The sequence below is a fragment of the Taudactylus pleione genome, unplaced genomic scaffold, assembly GCF_031769625.1.
Source record: "Taudactylus pleione unplaced genomic scaffold, aTauple2 ptg000537l, whole genome shotgun sequence".
NCBI lineage: Eukaryota > Metazoa > Chordata > Amphibia > Anura > Myobatrachidae > Taudactylus > Taudactylus pleione.
Window position 1 is genome coordinate 5,885,286 of NW_028284939.1, and position 15,957 is coordinate 5,901,242.

The window sequence follows — 15,957 nt, forward strand, 5'->3', positions numbered from 1 at the left end:
CCTGGTTCTTCTGTTACAGTACAGTTCATAGGTTAATTCGAATGGTCACAGTACAGTCTCCAACAGCTCCTTTGTGTCCATTTTCCCGCTGCATAATAAATCTAAGCTGGCTGCATTACAGAGTACAGTTTAATGTCTAACTCTCTATGATCCATAACTTGCAGACACATGTTGCGATCTCCTCACCGATGAAACCGGAAATCTGCAAAGACACAGTAGTTTAGAATGACACCAAACACTGTCTGCTTATTATGTACTAAACCTCAGATATCAAATAACATGTATTCCACAACCTTGCTAATAATGAATAAAACCTTAAATATAAACCTTTATACTAGGTAACTTTTTTATGTAAGTGTGCAGTGTGTAAGTATTAGGGTATTTGAGAAAAGACGCTAGTTAGCGTTGTGCAAATACGTGTTTAGTGAAGTACACCATGGTACGTGTCTTGCAGGGTTGATCATATTATATGTTTCAGTAAATGTATGTATTCACATAATGAGGACTTTTAACTTGAGGCAGGTGCGGACGCACGACGCTAATAATCATAGCAGCATCGTACGTGGGGTATCATGCAGTCGCTAATGTGCGTATGGAGTGTGGTGGGATATGCAGTCGCATGATGCTAATAATAGCATCGCCGTATGTACTCATGTGTGAGATTTGCTAAAATGGCGCTGGGCGGCCATTTGCAAAATGGCGTCTTGTTGCCATTCGCAAAATGGCGTTGTGCCAATTTAATTTTAAACAGATTCTATCTCAGCCAATTATCCAGCTTTAACAGTCCACCCTTTGATAGCAAACAACATGCTATCACACTCTGGTTTTAAAATTAATTTAGGCTTACATTATGACATATTATTTAATGTTATATTATGGGATGGTACAAGGTGATTCTTAAACCATCAATAGTGAGTCTCGGGGAGGGACATAAAACTACCCTTAAACGCACACCGCAGATCTTGGGAGATCATGGGAAAGATGTGGGGATGCACCAATCCTATAAAGGAAGTATTGAAGGGGATAGGGACATTATTTAAGATGTTTTAAAATAACATTTCCTAATACATTTCATGCATGACCAAATCTATACATTATCTGATGGTACATTCTAGTTCAGGGTTGTAATACAGTTCTTCATTTACCTCGCTATTCATACTGTTACTTCTCACCACCATCATAATTTCATTCCTTCGATTTACATTATCTTTACATTTTCCACATTTCAACACAGTAGGAACACATTTGACACATAAGCCAATTACTATGATGACAACCAATATGAGGATCAGGAGTTTACCTATACTAGCAACCATTTCCTGGACCCACTCTCCTAAACCGGAGAACCATTTCACTGGGTTCAACCATGAAACCCATTCCTCTACCTTCTCCTCTACTTCAGCCACTGAAGCATTATGGTTCTTCCCGGAATTCCCATTTCAGCTGCAGAATTTCGTCCATCTTCCGGTCTATCACCTCCTTGGGGTCACTAGTGTTATTTGTAATGTATGTGCAACACTTTACACCAAATTGTGTGGCCAAACTTACGCAATACCTCCAGTGACAGCTGTTAAATTATTTAACACTAGTCTATGTTGCACCAGTTCTTTCTTGTAAGCTTGCAACTCCCTACCTGTATACCTAAACATGTCATCATACATCTCAGTGATATTATCTATTAATTTGGCAAGATCTTGAATATATCTACAATTTAGTGTACCCCGAGCGATCCTGGTGGAATCCAATGCTACCAAAACTTGAAAGCCAGTTGTTTCACTGATTAATTGTGTGGCTCTATGCACATCACCAGGTATCATATTTATTTTGTTTCTATGTTCATACTGTGTGTGAAGATATGGTAATGGTGTGTTTTTATGAATACCCAGCATTTCACCATATGTAAGGGTCATAATTTCTGGGACTAGTCTTCCCAGGTAACACAAACCTTCGGAACTCAGAGAGAGCCACTTATACGCTTTTCTACAACATATAAAATATACATCATCGGGGAGAACATAAGGAATAGAATGCATCATGATCATCCAACACACTTCCCTAACAAATGATCCTATCTCAAGTTCTCCCATCTGGCTAATACATGTTTCTGGTTGTATAACCCTGGCACAGTACCCTTCTGGTACTCTGCCAACCATTTCTTTGGTGTTACTCAGTGTATATTTATACCGGAAGTGTCTTCCACCCGACCTAATTGTGCATAACAGTTCATAATTCATAGGTTCACGATCAGCTCTTAGTGAGAAGGTCATCATATGGTTATTCCCAGTCACCTCCCAACTTCCTGGTTCATTGGAGTTGGTGATGTTTAAACATAAAAGTGATTTATCTACTTGGTACTGGTGGAGTTTAAAATGGGGTGGTTTGGTGTTAAGAAATTTTCCATCCAGTGTCTTCCCTTTTTGTAATTCTAAAATCTCAGAGACATTTAATGGAAATGGCACTAACCCAACATTATGCTGTCCTTGGGGCACGTGAAAGCACACCCAACATTCAGTTTGGTTTAAAACTTTGCCCACCATGGTATGATAATCCTCTAAAGGATACCTACCCCGGCACGGGTTATACTTAGGTTGGCACTGTAGGATGCATCTCTCATTGACTACAGACCCACAGAACTCACACATACAATTATCCTCAGATGATAGACTTTCACACTGTCTCCGAGTATCCAGAATAACAGATCTCTTAAAAATTACTGTACTGGGTTTGGTCAGATACTCCCCCGGCTGGTTTAGCACTCCTTCTCCCGACTCCATTCCATTGATATCACCATCAGCTCCCCTCTTCGTCCTCTGTCCTCCATCACAGAAACCAGAGATCCCAAAACAACCCAAGATAATGAGGACTCTGGGAGAAAACACAAAGATAACCACAGCAGGCCAATCCATTGCTGAAAACAAGGATCTACAAAATTTCTTTAGCTCAGGTATCTCACTGTAACCTTTAACCTTCCCGGAACAGACTTGCAATTGACAGGTCTACGTTATCTGCCTCGATTCTGCCTTGTCTCTCCACTGCTTGGTTGACCTTCTTACAGTGAGTGGAAAGGACCCAGGTATCTCTCTCCACCACCTTCAATGAAGTTGTACTCGTCAGCAACACCTGATGAGGACCTTCCTAACCGATCTGTCAGACAACCTGAACGCAAGAAATTTCTGATCATAACAAATTCTCCAGGTTCAACATCATGACAGTTTGTTTCAGGCATATCATGTGACAACAATTTAAGTTCTGCTGTTGCTGTTTTAACTGCTTACTCATTGTTATAAGATACCTTACAGTAACCTCGTTGTTACTTTTCAAATCTTCCTGCAGACTTACAATCAAATGAGATTGTTTACCAAACAGTATTTCGAAGGGGGACAGATTGAGAGGGGGTCTAGGAGTTGTCCTGATACTATGAAGAACAAGTGGTAGTGCTTCTAGCCAACCCAGTCCAGTTTCCGCCATAATTTTACTTAATTTATTTTTAATAGTACCGTTCATCCTCTCCACCTTGGCACTGCCTTGCGGTCGGTAAGGGGTATGACCTTACCGACCGCAAGGCATCAGTTTACCCATGTTTTGGAAGACATCACCTGTGAAATGAGTACCCCTATCACTTTCAATAATTCTAGGGATACCATATCTGCATACAAACTCCTGAACAATCTTCTTAGCAGTAAACGCAGCAGTATTAGTGGCAGCTCAACCCAATTAGAAAACACATCAGTGCACACTAATACATACTTGAGATTCCTGCAGGGTGGTAATTGGATTAAATCAATTTGTGTTACCTGAAAAGGTCCGTCGGTCGGAGGAATGTGGGATGGTTCGGTAGGGATTGTTTTCCCAATGTTTTTCCTCAAGCAGGTCAGACAGGACATTGCTCTCTTTTCTGCTTGAGAAGAAAAACCCGGTGCACACCAGTATGCTCTCACCAATTTGCACATACCTTGCTTTCCTAAGTGAGTCAGACCATGTGCTGCCTCAGCCAGGCTTGGGTAGTATGCCTTGGGAGCCATTGGCTTACGTTGTCCATCTCTCCAAAGTCCAGAGGACTCTTGCCCACATCCCTTAGACCTCCAGACTGCCTTTTCCTGGATGGAACACAAATTTTGCACCTCAATTAATTTCTGCATGTCAATCATTTTAAACATCATTTGGTTAATTGGCACATTTACTTTTAACCCTGCTGCCCATTTGGCAGCTTCGTCTGTCCTGTTATTGCCCAGTGACACCGGATCATCCTCACATGTATGGGCTTTACACTTAATTACCGCCACTGTTTTAGGCAATTGGATCACTGTCAGTAGTCCTTTTTTATGTCTGGAATGTGCGATTGGTGTGCCTGCTGCTGTCATAAAATTTCTCAGACACCATAGAGCACCGAAATCATGTACTACCCCGAAGGCGTACCTAGAGTCAGTGTAGATATTAGCAGATTTACCTTCTGCTAACTCACACGCTCTTCTTAATGCCACCAGCTCCGCAACTTGAGCTGAATGAGGTGGACCCAAAGGTTCGGCCTCTATGATGTCTTCGTCATTTACCACAGCATAACCTGTACATAACTCTCCAGTGTCAGTTTGTCTATGACAACTCCCATCCATGTAAAATGTCACAACTACATTTTCTAAAGGTGTATCCCGTATGTCAGGTCTTGCAGTAAAGGTCTGGTTCAGATATTCCATACAATCATGTGCATCAATATACCTGCAGAAATGACCTTCCACCAGCAACTCACCTCTCTCCACCCTTTGTGCATCCTGTTGCACATATGGCAGATACGTTGCTGGATTTAACGTACTGCACCGTTTGATGGTGATGTTTGCATGTGCTATTAGGGCTAGTTCCCATTTTGTGAATCTAGCTGAGGAGACATGTCTGGTTTGGGCAGAGTTTAGCAAAGCAGATACAGCATGGGGAGTATAGACAATCATATCATGGCCTACTACCACATCCTCACTCTTACTGACCAATAGAGCAGTTGCTGCTACACTTCTTAAACACGTTGGGAGTGATCTTGCCACAGTGTCCAATTGTGCACTGTAGTATGCTAAGGGCCTACTGGCATCACCATATTTTTGTGTGAGGACACCTGCTGCACAACCTTCAGCTTCCGTACAATACAAATCAAAAGGTTTTTCATAATCAGGTTTTCCCAATGCAGGTGCTCTTGTCAGACTATCCTTAAAGTTAAGGAAAGCCTGCTCTGTTTCCTCTGTGTGTATGACACGATCGGGTTTTGAGGAAGAGACTAAGGAGCTTATTCAGACCCGGTCGTTAGCTATATGAGCTCGCGACCGGGTCGATGTTGCTCCAGTGCACATGCGCATGACGGAGCTGGCTCCATCGTGCACATGCGCGAGACCCAGCTAACGACAGGTGATCCATCGTTAGGGGTCTCGTTGCAGATGGGGCGAGCTGTCGATGTTGAGTGACAGCTCACCCCGTTTGCTGGGCGGGCCGGGGGCATGCCCGGCCAAACGGAGGCATTCCTGTCGGAACGCATGCCATTTGGGGGTGGCCCCACTGACATCATCAGTGATGTCAATGGGGAGCTTCCTGCTCAAACAGAGCAGGAAGCTCCCTGGGGCTTAAGTTTGACGAGACCCTACATTAGGGTCTTGTTGTAAACCCCGATGGTCACGATGGTCTTGACCATCGCGACCATCACCCTTAGCGGTCGTTAGAGCTGTGGGTGTTAACCCACGGCCTAACGACCGACATGGAGGTGGCCATTCAGGATGCAAGCGGCCGCCCTGTTTCAGAACGACCGCTTGCATCCTATGACCGCCTCTGAATGAGGCCCTAAGTCCCATAATGGCAAGGCCAAAATAGAAAAATCTGGGATCCACATTCTGCAGTATCCACACATTCCCAAGAAGGTACGAATTTGCTGCTGGTTCTGCGGCAGTGTCATGATCTGTATGGCTTGAATTCTGTCATTTGTCAGATGTCGTAACCCCTGGGTTAGGCAATGTCTCAAATATTTAACCCTGGACTGGCATGGCTGTAGTTTGTGATTAGCAACCTTGTGTCCTGTTTGCGAGAGATAAAGCAACAAAAGTTTAGTATCATTCAAACATGACATAAACGAATCAGAACATAACAATAATTGTATTAGCACAGATCCATTGGCAGGTTGAAAAGATTGTAAACAGTCATGTAAGGCATGGGAGAATATACTGGGGCTGTCTATGAAGCCCTGGGGCAATCGTGTCCATGTGTATTGTACACCCCTGTAGGTGAAAGCGAATAGGTACTGACAGTCAAGATGAAGAGGTACAGAGAAGAAAGCAGAGCAGAGGTCAATGACAGTGAAATGGGCTGCATTTGGTGGGATCTGCATAAGAATGACAGCTGGATTTGACACTACGGGAAATTGGCTCTCTACTGCCTTATTAACCCCTCTAAGGTCTTGTACCAGCCTATAACCCCTCCCACCACTCTTCTTCACAGGGAAGATGGGACTGTTGGCTACACTTGCTTTACGGACTAACATTCCCTGCTGTAATAATCGCTCAATTATGGGATAAACCCCTAACTCTACCTCCTGTTTTGGGAATTTTTGGAGCTTGCCTACCGCTTTTTAGATTTACCATTACGGGAGCTACATTTGCCATTAATCCAGTGTCCTGTCCATCATTAGTCCAAAGTGAATCTGGTATTTGGGATAACATTTGATCTACCTGGGATGGATTTTTACCTAAATCAGTAGAGTGATACATTAACCTTTGGGGAGTGTCCAATATGTCCCTCATCTCGTGCGCAACTCTCTCTGGGATATCTAGAAATATACTATCAGGGGTACAATATATGACACATCCCATTTTACATAACAAATCCCTTCCCAGTAGGTTAGTAGGAGCCACTGCTGCCAGGAGAAAATAATGCCTGGTATGCAATGGCCCGATAGTAACCCCTGTGGATTTGGTTAAAGGATAATGTTGCACTTTACCCGTTACACCCATTGCTGGTAATGTCTCGTCGGTCACCTGTAAGTTAGCTGGAGATTTTATCACTGATCTGGCCGCCCCTGTGTCTACAAGAAAAGGATGTTTAGTACCAGCTACATCAAACATCATCACCGATTCTTCCCTAGTATACTTCCCGTTAACCTGACTATCTGTAGACTACAGGTATGACCTGACCCCTAGCGTTGACTCTCACTCTCCAATACTGCATTCAAGGCCACAATTGGAGCTGATGACTGTGGGAAATTTTCTGCACTCTGAATATCCCGTATATGGATATCCAGATACTCCCTGATTAGGGGGTCCTACCTTCTTCACCTTACAGTTCCTACTTACATGTCCCATTTGGTTGCAGTTAAAGCAGTGAGTGGGGTGGTTGAAAAGATTGCTGTGTGGGTTGAGAGGTAGAGAAAGATTGTGGGTGTCCCGGTGTTTTCCATTTCTTAGCCTTACAGAACTTACTTATGTGGCCCTCCTGGTTACATCTATAACACCTTTGTAGTTGACATGTTGTGAAAGGTGGTTGTTGTGTGGGTTGAGGAATGAGGAAAGATTGTGGTTGTGTATAGGGATAGGGGTTTGTAGGTAGTGCGGGATGAGTGTATTGTGGCTGTGTGTGATAAGAGTGCTGCAGTGTTATTTGCATTCCTTCCAGAGCTTGGGTACTAACAGCCATTAGTTTCTCGCTCTGCATTTCTCTCTTCCTAAACATGTTTTTATCATGTTCGATTGTAGATTCCCTGAGTGTGTCCACTGTAACTCCTCTACACCCAGGAATTGAGGTCTGAACCCTGGCTTTTAGTGTCCTTAAGACCATCCATAAGCACTGTGATTGTCATTTCCCTGTGATGAGTATTGTCTTTTATATTCTCTATACCTGTATATTGGGTAATAGTCTGCAGCGCTCTATTAAAGTAATCTGCTGCAGACTCACTCTCCTTCTGCTTAATCGTGAAGATTTTACTCCAGTTAACAATTAATGGGAAAAATACAGCCAATTGGGTGACAATATGGGTTATATTTTCCTGATTACTTGCATCAGTTATGGGACTATCTCCATCCAATACACAGGTCCTGATAAACTTTTTCACGTCGGTATTGTGTGGAAGACATGCCCTTAATACCACTCGCCAAATCTTTATTGGTTGGCTCATGAGCATTACCTAGATCCTTTACAAATCTCTGGCACTTTGCTAGTTCTTTCCTAGGGTGAGGGAAATCTGTCATTATGGAACGTAGCTCTTGCTCTTGTCCATGGACAATGCATTGCTACATCCCTTGTGGCCACTACACCATGCGCGTCCAGACTCCCATTGGGAACAGTTATTGTCCAGACGGGATGGATGCCTGCCATGATGCTACCTTTGGCCTGATTACCTGGTAGAGGGTTCAGCCTACTGCTACTGCGTATGGTATTAACAACCTCTGCTACTGTTAAAGCGGGTGTTAAAACTTCCTGTACTGGTGGGACCACCTCCATTTCTGGTACTAGCGGGGCAGCTACCTGTGCTTGCTGTGGTGTTACATTTAACATTTGTGCAACATGGGAGAGAGTGGACATCACTTGCATCATAAACATGTTCCTTATAGTTACTTAGAAGAGGGTACAAATTACTTGTTACATTTTTATGAGTTTTTAAATCGACTGTACCTACACCCTCATCTGCATAGGGCGGTGGTGGTGCACGTGAACTATTGACCTTACCTTCCGCAACGCTACCTTGCTGTGCGTGTGTGCTACCTTGCGGTGCGCATGCAATGCTGTTTGTGTGCACATTCCCTTGCGTCGTGCACGAGATGCTACTTTGCATCGCATGCACACCGCTAAGCCACATATCTCCCTCGTGCTGCCACAACTTCAAGCAATCATTAAACTTTACTCTTTTCTTCAAAGACTTCAACAAACATATACTGTCTCTGAGACTGTTCAGAACCTCTGAATCAAAGCTACCCATCTTAGGAAAAGGTGTTCTACTCTTCTTGGTCATCTTGACCCATATGTCGCAATACGCAGTAGCATAAGCACCATACTTTTTAAACATAACATACCTGGACAATCCTAAAGGCCCTTCCATTTGCACTGCCTCATCAACCATTACCAGAGATTGCCTTACACCCATCTGAGAAAATGCTAAGCAATTTCTAGAGAATTTCGACTGGTGAACGACTTCCAACGAGCTACGTTCACTCACTTCCTCCCGTTATGCACAGCAGACCCGCCTGGCGTTACAGCCGGCCTGCACAACGAGGAGCAGACTAATTACCTATTGTAAATTATTCTACTTGTGGCCATATTAACCCAAGCTTCGACCGCTTGCTCCTTCCCGCTATACCTCACTTCACCTCTACGTTATGATCCCTGTGTGTATACACGAGGAGTAAAGTAACCGCCTAGCGAATTATTTTATTTGTGGCAAATTTACCTCCAAGTTTCACCACTTGCTTCCTACTTCGAGTTTACTCCCACTGGTAGCATTTAGAAGTTCCAATAACCCCTAACCTTGCCAGCTGTTTCACTCCCACGACACCCACTTCACAATCACAGTTTATATAACTATGCGGTCCGATCGCATTGCCCAAGGAACCTAACCGATCAATGAACTTTGCGATTAATGGATGTTCGGACCAAGAAACGCCCCTAGTTTCTCAATAAACTAAACCACAATGTACCTTCTTTGTACACTGGCCCAGTAGTTTGTACGGCCCCGTCAGACACCTACCGAGTTTACACCGAGGTTTAACAGACAGTAACCTCCACTTATACCTAGGCTTAACAAACAGTAGCCTTTACTCTACAATCACACATTTCAATTACACACCTTTTCTGTGCAGAAAATAAAAACCTTTTTCCCTTAATATGGCAATACAATACAGAGGTTGAACAAGCAGTCACGCTATACATAAAATGACCATTGAACACGTGGCAGCAACACAGGAAATATGCGTACGCTATTGTGCAACTAGTCGCATACACAATAATGTGGCTACTACACAAAACGTGTTATTACCCTTACGCTGTTGTGTGACTTCCCCTTTTACCATAAAATTCTATCAACGAAGGAAAACAAACTTTTTCCTTCCTTGTCCCTGGATTCTAATCAGCGCTCCTTGAACTCACACAATAACGGCTAGCGAACTCTCAGCACCAAGTGGTAGCAGGTTTTCGGAGGCACAATGCGTTCTTTCCTGCGTATGGCGCCTCCACCCTTTGCTGAGAGATAGATAGTCGTGTGTTATCGTGCGGAATGGTAGCGTGATTAACTCTGCGAGCCCCCAACTATCGATTGCTACCTATCTATACACTCTAATTTCCTGCCTGCCCATATCCTCTAATTCCCTTCCTGCCTGTACGCTCTAAATGTCGCTATTTAGCGTTGTGTACGCATATTAAATAATTGCTCTCAAGACTTTGATTGTGGTTCCAAAGCACAAAAGATATTATTCATCAAAAAGGGTATAGATACACGCTGTGATCTAAATACAATTAGCGTAAACAAATTATACAATCACTAGCTACAGTCGAATACATACGCATGCGCTCTGAATCCTGATCCCGGGATAAAAGATGAAACCTCCATCAACAGCAAAGCAAGAAGACTAGCATCTGATTTCAGAGAGCCTACATATATATTCTCTGAGAGATAGGCAATACAATAGAACAGTTTGGCATGATTCCATTGGTTCTTCTTCCTGGTTCTTCTGTTACAGTACAGTTCATAGGTTAATTCGAATGGTCACAGTACAGCCTCCAACAGCTCCTTTGTGTCCATTTTCCCGCTACATAATAAATCTAAGCTGGCTGCATTACAGAGTACAGTTTAATGTCTAACTCTCTATGATCCATAACTTGCAGACACATGTTGCGATCTCCTCACCGATGAAACCGGAAATCTGCAAAGACACAGTAGTTTAGAATGACACCAAACACTGTCTGCTTATTATGTACTAAACCTCAGATATCAAATAACATGTATTCCACAACCTTGCTAATAATGAATAAAACCTTAAATATAAACCTTTATACTAGGTAACTTTTTTATGTAAGTGTGCAGTGTGTAAGTATTACGGTATTTGAGAAAAGACGCTAGTTAGCGTTGTGCGAATACGTGTTTAGTGAAGTACACCATGGTACGTGTTTTGCAGGGTTGATCATATTATATGTTTCAGTAAATGTATGTATTCACATAATGAGGACTTTTACCTTGAGGCAGGTGCGGACGCACGACGCTAATAATCATAGCAGCATCGTACGCGGGGTATCATGCAGTCGCTAATGTGCGTATGGGGTGTGGTGGGATATGCGGTCACATGATGCTAATAATAGCATCGCCGTATGTACTTATGTGTGAGATTTGCTAAAATGGCGCTGGGCGGCCATTTGCAAAATGGCGTCTTGTTGCCATTCGCAAAATGGTGTCGTGCCGATTTAATTTTAAACAGATTCTATCTCAGCCAATTATCCAGCTTCGACACACCCCAGCAAGGGGTTTTAAGTCTCACACCCCAGCATGGGGTTTCAAGTCTCATGCCCCAGGAGGGGGTTTCAGGTTCCAGTTCTCAGGGAGGAGTGTCATGTACTACTAATTCTGATCATGGTTCCTGTTCAGCATCTCCTGAAAATATCGTTCCAGTGGACGACGATCTCTGCAGTCTGTTCTCAGATTTGATTGTTGATGCTACTGTCTCTAGCTCCTCTGGACTCCTTCCAGTTCCATCAGTTGGTCCGAATACCGAACATCTGTCAGCTTCAGTTATTTTGACTCCTCATCATTCTGAGTATCCTCAAGTTTCCTCCAGCCCTGCACCTGAAAGTGTTCCACAATCCTCAAACACACAGGATTTGTTGGATATTCCAGCACACATTTATTTTGATGGGGACTTATCGCAATACTATGCATTAATTAAGCAATACTCCGCCATCATGGAAACAGATTCAACTTGTGGTATCACTCCTACCAACATTGCTAGGTTCCTTTTACTTTCCTTTAGTGGTGAAGCGTTGGACTGGGCCAATCCTATCATCGAATCCAATGATCCAATGCTTCTAAACATAAATACTTTCAGTGAAGCTGTTGTTAAAGAATTTGTTCCTAAACCTGTAAAACAAAAGTCTATTGACAATCTTCATTCTAACGAAGTTCCCAGTTCCAAAATATTGTCCAAGCAGTCTGTTTGTTCTACTAAGAATTCGTCCTCCACTCCCCTGAAGTCCAAACTAGGTCAAGCTTTCAAGGGCCAGCGTGCTGAATTCCAGGCATCCCAAGGAAGCAGCACTATTGAATCTGGAACCCTGAACATGTGTTGTGTGCACACCTCCTTGTCCCCTTCGTACTACTGTACCTCCCAAAATACCAACCCTGTCTTTCCCAGTCACATATTTCCACAGGAGTTACCAGAGATTCCATGTCCGTTGGTTGGCACAAAACGTTCTCGCAGCAAAAAGAAGAATCGCCGAAGGTCTTGAACTATCTCCTTTGTAGATTTTCCACTCCAAATATCCCAACAAAATAGAGAATTGGGAAGATGCCTGAAGAAAGCTTTTTTTGGTGTCCGGAGTTTACCCATAAAGAGAGGGGTACTGTCATGACCCTGTCTAGTTTTCACCTTTTGCCTGTAGACTTACCCCTGAAAACTGTCTCATGGATCTGTGTGTGTGATTTGCCTGGGAGATCTGCTCTCGTCATGCTGGGAATGCATTCCTTTCCACAGTGATTATTCACCTGGGTCCTTTCCTGTCTGTGAACACTGCTAGTCTTGATTGGAATTTCAGGTGTGGTTCTGACTCCCAGTACTGCCAGACCACCTGACTGTATCCACCAATTCCTGCTAGACCCAGGGTATAAACATCCTCCTCTGATAGCATTCTGGGCCTGAACATCTTGTTACTTCCCGTGGTATATAGTGCGTGCTGTATCTGTCTGCAAGTGTATCCAGAAATCCTGCTTACAGCAATACCTGGCAATCCAGAAATCCTGCTACAGCAATACCTGGAGCATCCAGAAACCCTGCTAGTTCCCAGGCCAGTGCAACACATGTGTTTCAGCATCAGCTATAAGTGAGTTCCTGCCCCCTGACCTTAGTCTTGTGCTCCGCTGCCTGCCCTACTCCTGGTTGGTCCCTGGCTCCCTGCAAACCTGCACCATGTTACCCTGCCTTGCTTCCTGCTGTGGATCAACTCCTGCTCCTTCTACCTACCCACTCCTACCTGAACCTTAAATTCCCAAACCTACCTATGCCTTCCTGAACCTGTTTCCCAATTACCCAATCCAGCCTGCACCTGAGTTCCAGCCTTTGTCTTAGCATTTCCGGATTACCCTGTTTAGCACTCGTCTCAGCGTTACCTGATTTCTCTTCAGCCATTGTCACATTATTCCAGTCCAGAGTCAAGTTCCAAGTCTGTTCCGGTTCCAGCCCAGATTCTGCCCGTTCTGGTCCCAATCTGGATTCTGTTCAATTCCCGTCACTCCAGTCCGGAGTCAAAGCCCAAGCTCTTCAGTTCAATCCACGTCACTCCAGTCCGGAGTCAAAGCCCAAGTTCTTCAGTTCAAGCCACGTCACTCCAGTCCGGAGTCAAAGCCCAAGTTCTTCAGCTCAATCCACGTCACTCCAGTCCGGAGTCAAAGCCCAAGTTCTTCAGTTCACCAGTTCAACTCAGCAAGGATTCCTGCCGGTCCCAGTCCGGTTCCTCCGAGTTTTATACCGGTTCCAAGTTCCTGTCATTTATCATCAAAGGCAGTTCTCACTGCCACATAAGTCTTGCAATAGAGCTATCTACCTCATCTGCGATTCCTGTCATGCCGCTCTCTGCTGAATCCAGTTCACCTGAGTCAGGTAACTCTCAGACACCAAACGTGACAGCTACTGCACGGTCTCCATATTGGTTCAGTCTGGGAGGTTTTATTCCCTTACCAAAATGGCTGCCATTTAGTCTTCTGCACATGCGCAGCGCCATCTTGTCATTCTGTGTTAGAGCACCACAGTGGAACGCGGATGTGTTCCACTTAGCTCTGTAAGACCCTGCCATTATTGCATTACAAACCAGTTGATACCACTTGCATCCTGCATCGCACACCTCAGTACAGTCACTGGCTGGTGCCTGTAAATTCCGCTCCATGCTGAGAGCCTGGATACTAAACAGTGAGTACAGCTGTACATCCAGATTACTGCTGAATAAACCACCCACGGGTTAAGCATTGGGCTGCCTTGTTATTAGCAGATTCACTGGTGTGTGCTATTACTGTGCCATACCACCACCAACACTACACACAGGGGCGTATCTATAATGGGTGCAGGGTGTGCCGAGGCACATGGGCCCCTGGGTCGAGGGGGGCCCCGCACACCCTGCACCCATAATATTACTTACCTCTCTAGAGTCCCACGTCGGTGCATGGGTCCGGTGCTGTAAAAATGACTGAAAAATGGCCACGTGGCCATCTTCCTGTCGTATGCGCAGTACAGGGAAAATGGCCACTGCGGCCATTTTCCCGGTAACCTGCGCATATTCTATAGACTCTGGGCGCACTCTAGTGCGCCGCCGGGCAGAGAGGAGGGGGCCCATGTCGGAGACTGCACACGGGCCCCCTCCTTTCTAGAAACGCCCCTGACTACACACATATCCAACACTCCCTGCGCTGGGTGTGCCTCAGCATGTGTATAGGCAGAAGATGCTATAGCTGTATGCTATGCAACAGTAAACACTTAAGTTCTACCTCCTATCCTGTTAGTGATACCAATAGCCTTGATCGGACTTCAAAGTGTGAGGAGATGGGAACTGTGGAGGCATCAACAGTATAAAGGACGAGACTCCTCCACCATTGTTGAGCTGGTGCAAAGTCCCCTACCACCTCACTCTGCCCAACTCCATCACCGGTAAAATGTGGCTCCATAAACCCATTCAATGGATTTGCAGTGTGCCTCGTCCATTGTGCACTACCTAAATGAATTGCCATTTTATTGTCTGAATTCTATAAATAGTGCAGAAAGCTAATTCAGAAAGAACAGGGGTTGTCTCCAGGTGAAGCTTTTTAAGGAGCAGCCACTCCACATGACAAAAGCACCATTGAACACGTAGAACACTTTGATTTTCACGGGCGCACCTAGATGAAGCCGGTGTAGGCAAATAATAACAAAGACAAAGGGGCTGGAGGAGACAAGATATTACTAAACCAGACTAGAAAATAAAATTTTCTATATGATAAAAGGCTCCTACCATCAGCACCTATAACTGCTTCTCCCAGGCTCCTACTATCAGCACTAGGAACCACTCCTCCCAGGCTTCTACCATCAACACCTGTAACCGCTTCTCCCTTGCTCCTACCATCAGCACCTATAGCTGCTTCTCCCAGGCTCCTACCATCAGCACCTGTAACTGCTTCTCCCAGGCTCCTACCATCAGCACCTGTAACCGCTTCTCCCAGGCTCCTACTATCAGCACCTGTATCCGCTTCTCCCAGGCTCCTACCATCAGCACCTATAACTGCTTCTCCCAGTCTCCTACTATCAGCACCTGTATCCGCTTCTCCCATGCTCCTACCATCAGCACCTATAACTGCTTTTCCCAGGTTCCTATCATCAGCACCTTTAACCTCTTCTCCCAGGTTCCTACCTTCAGCAGCTGTATCCGCTTCTCCCATGATCCTACCATCAGCACCTGTATCCGCTTCTCCCAGTCTCCTACCATCAGCACCTGTAACTGCTTCTCCCAGGCTCCTACCATCAGCACATGTAACCGCTTCTCCTAGGCTCCTACCATCAGTACCTGTAACTGCTTCTCCCAGGCTCCTACCATCAGCACCTATATCCGCTTCTCCCAGGCTGCTACCATCAGCATCTGTAACTGCTTCTCCCAGGCTCCTACCATCAGCAGCTGTAACCGCTTCTCACAGGTTCCTACTATCTGCATCTGTATCCGCTTCTCCATGCTCCTACCATCAGCACCTGTAACTGCTTCCCCCATGCTCCTACCATCAGCTCCTTAACC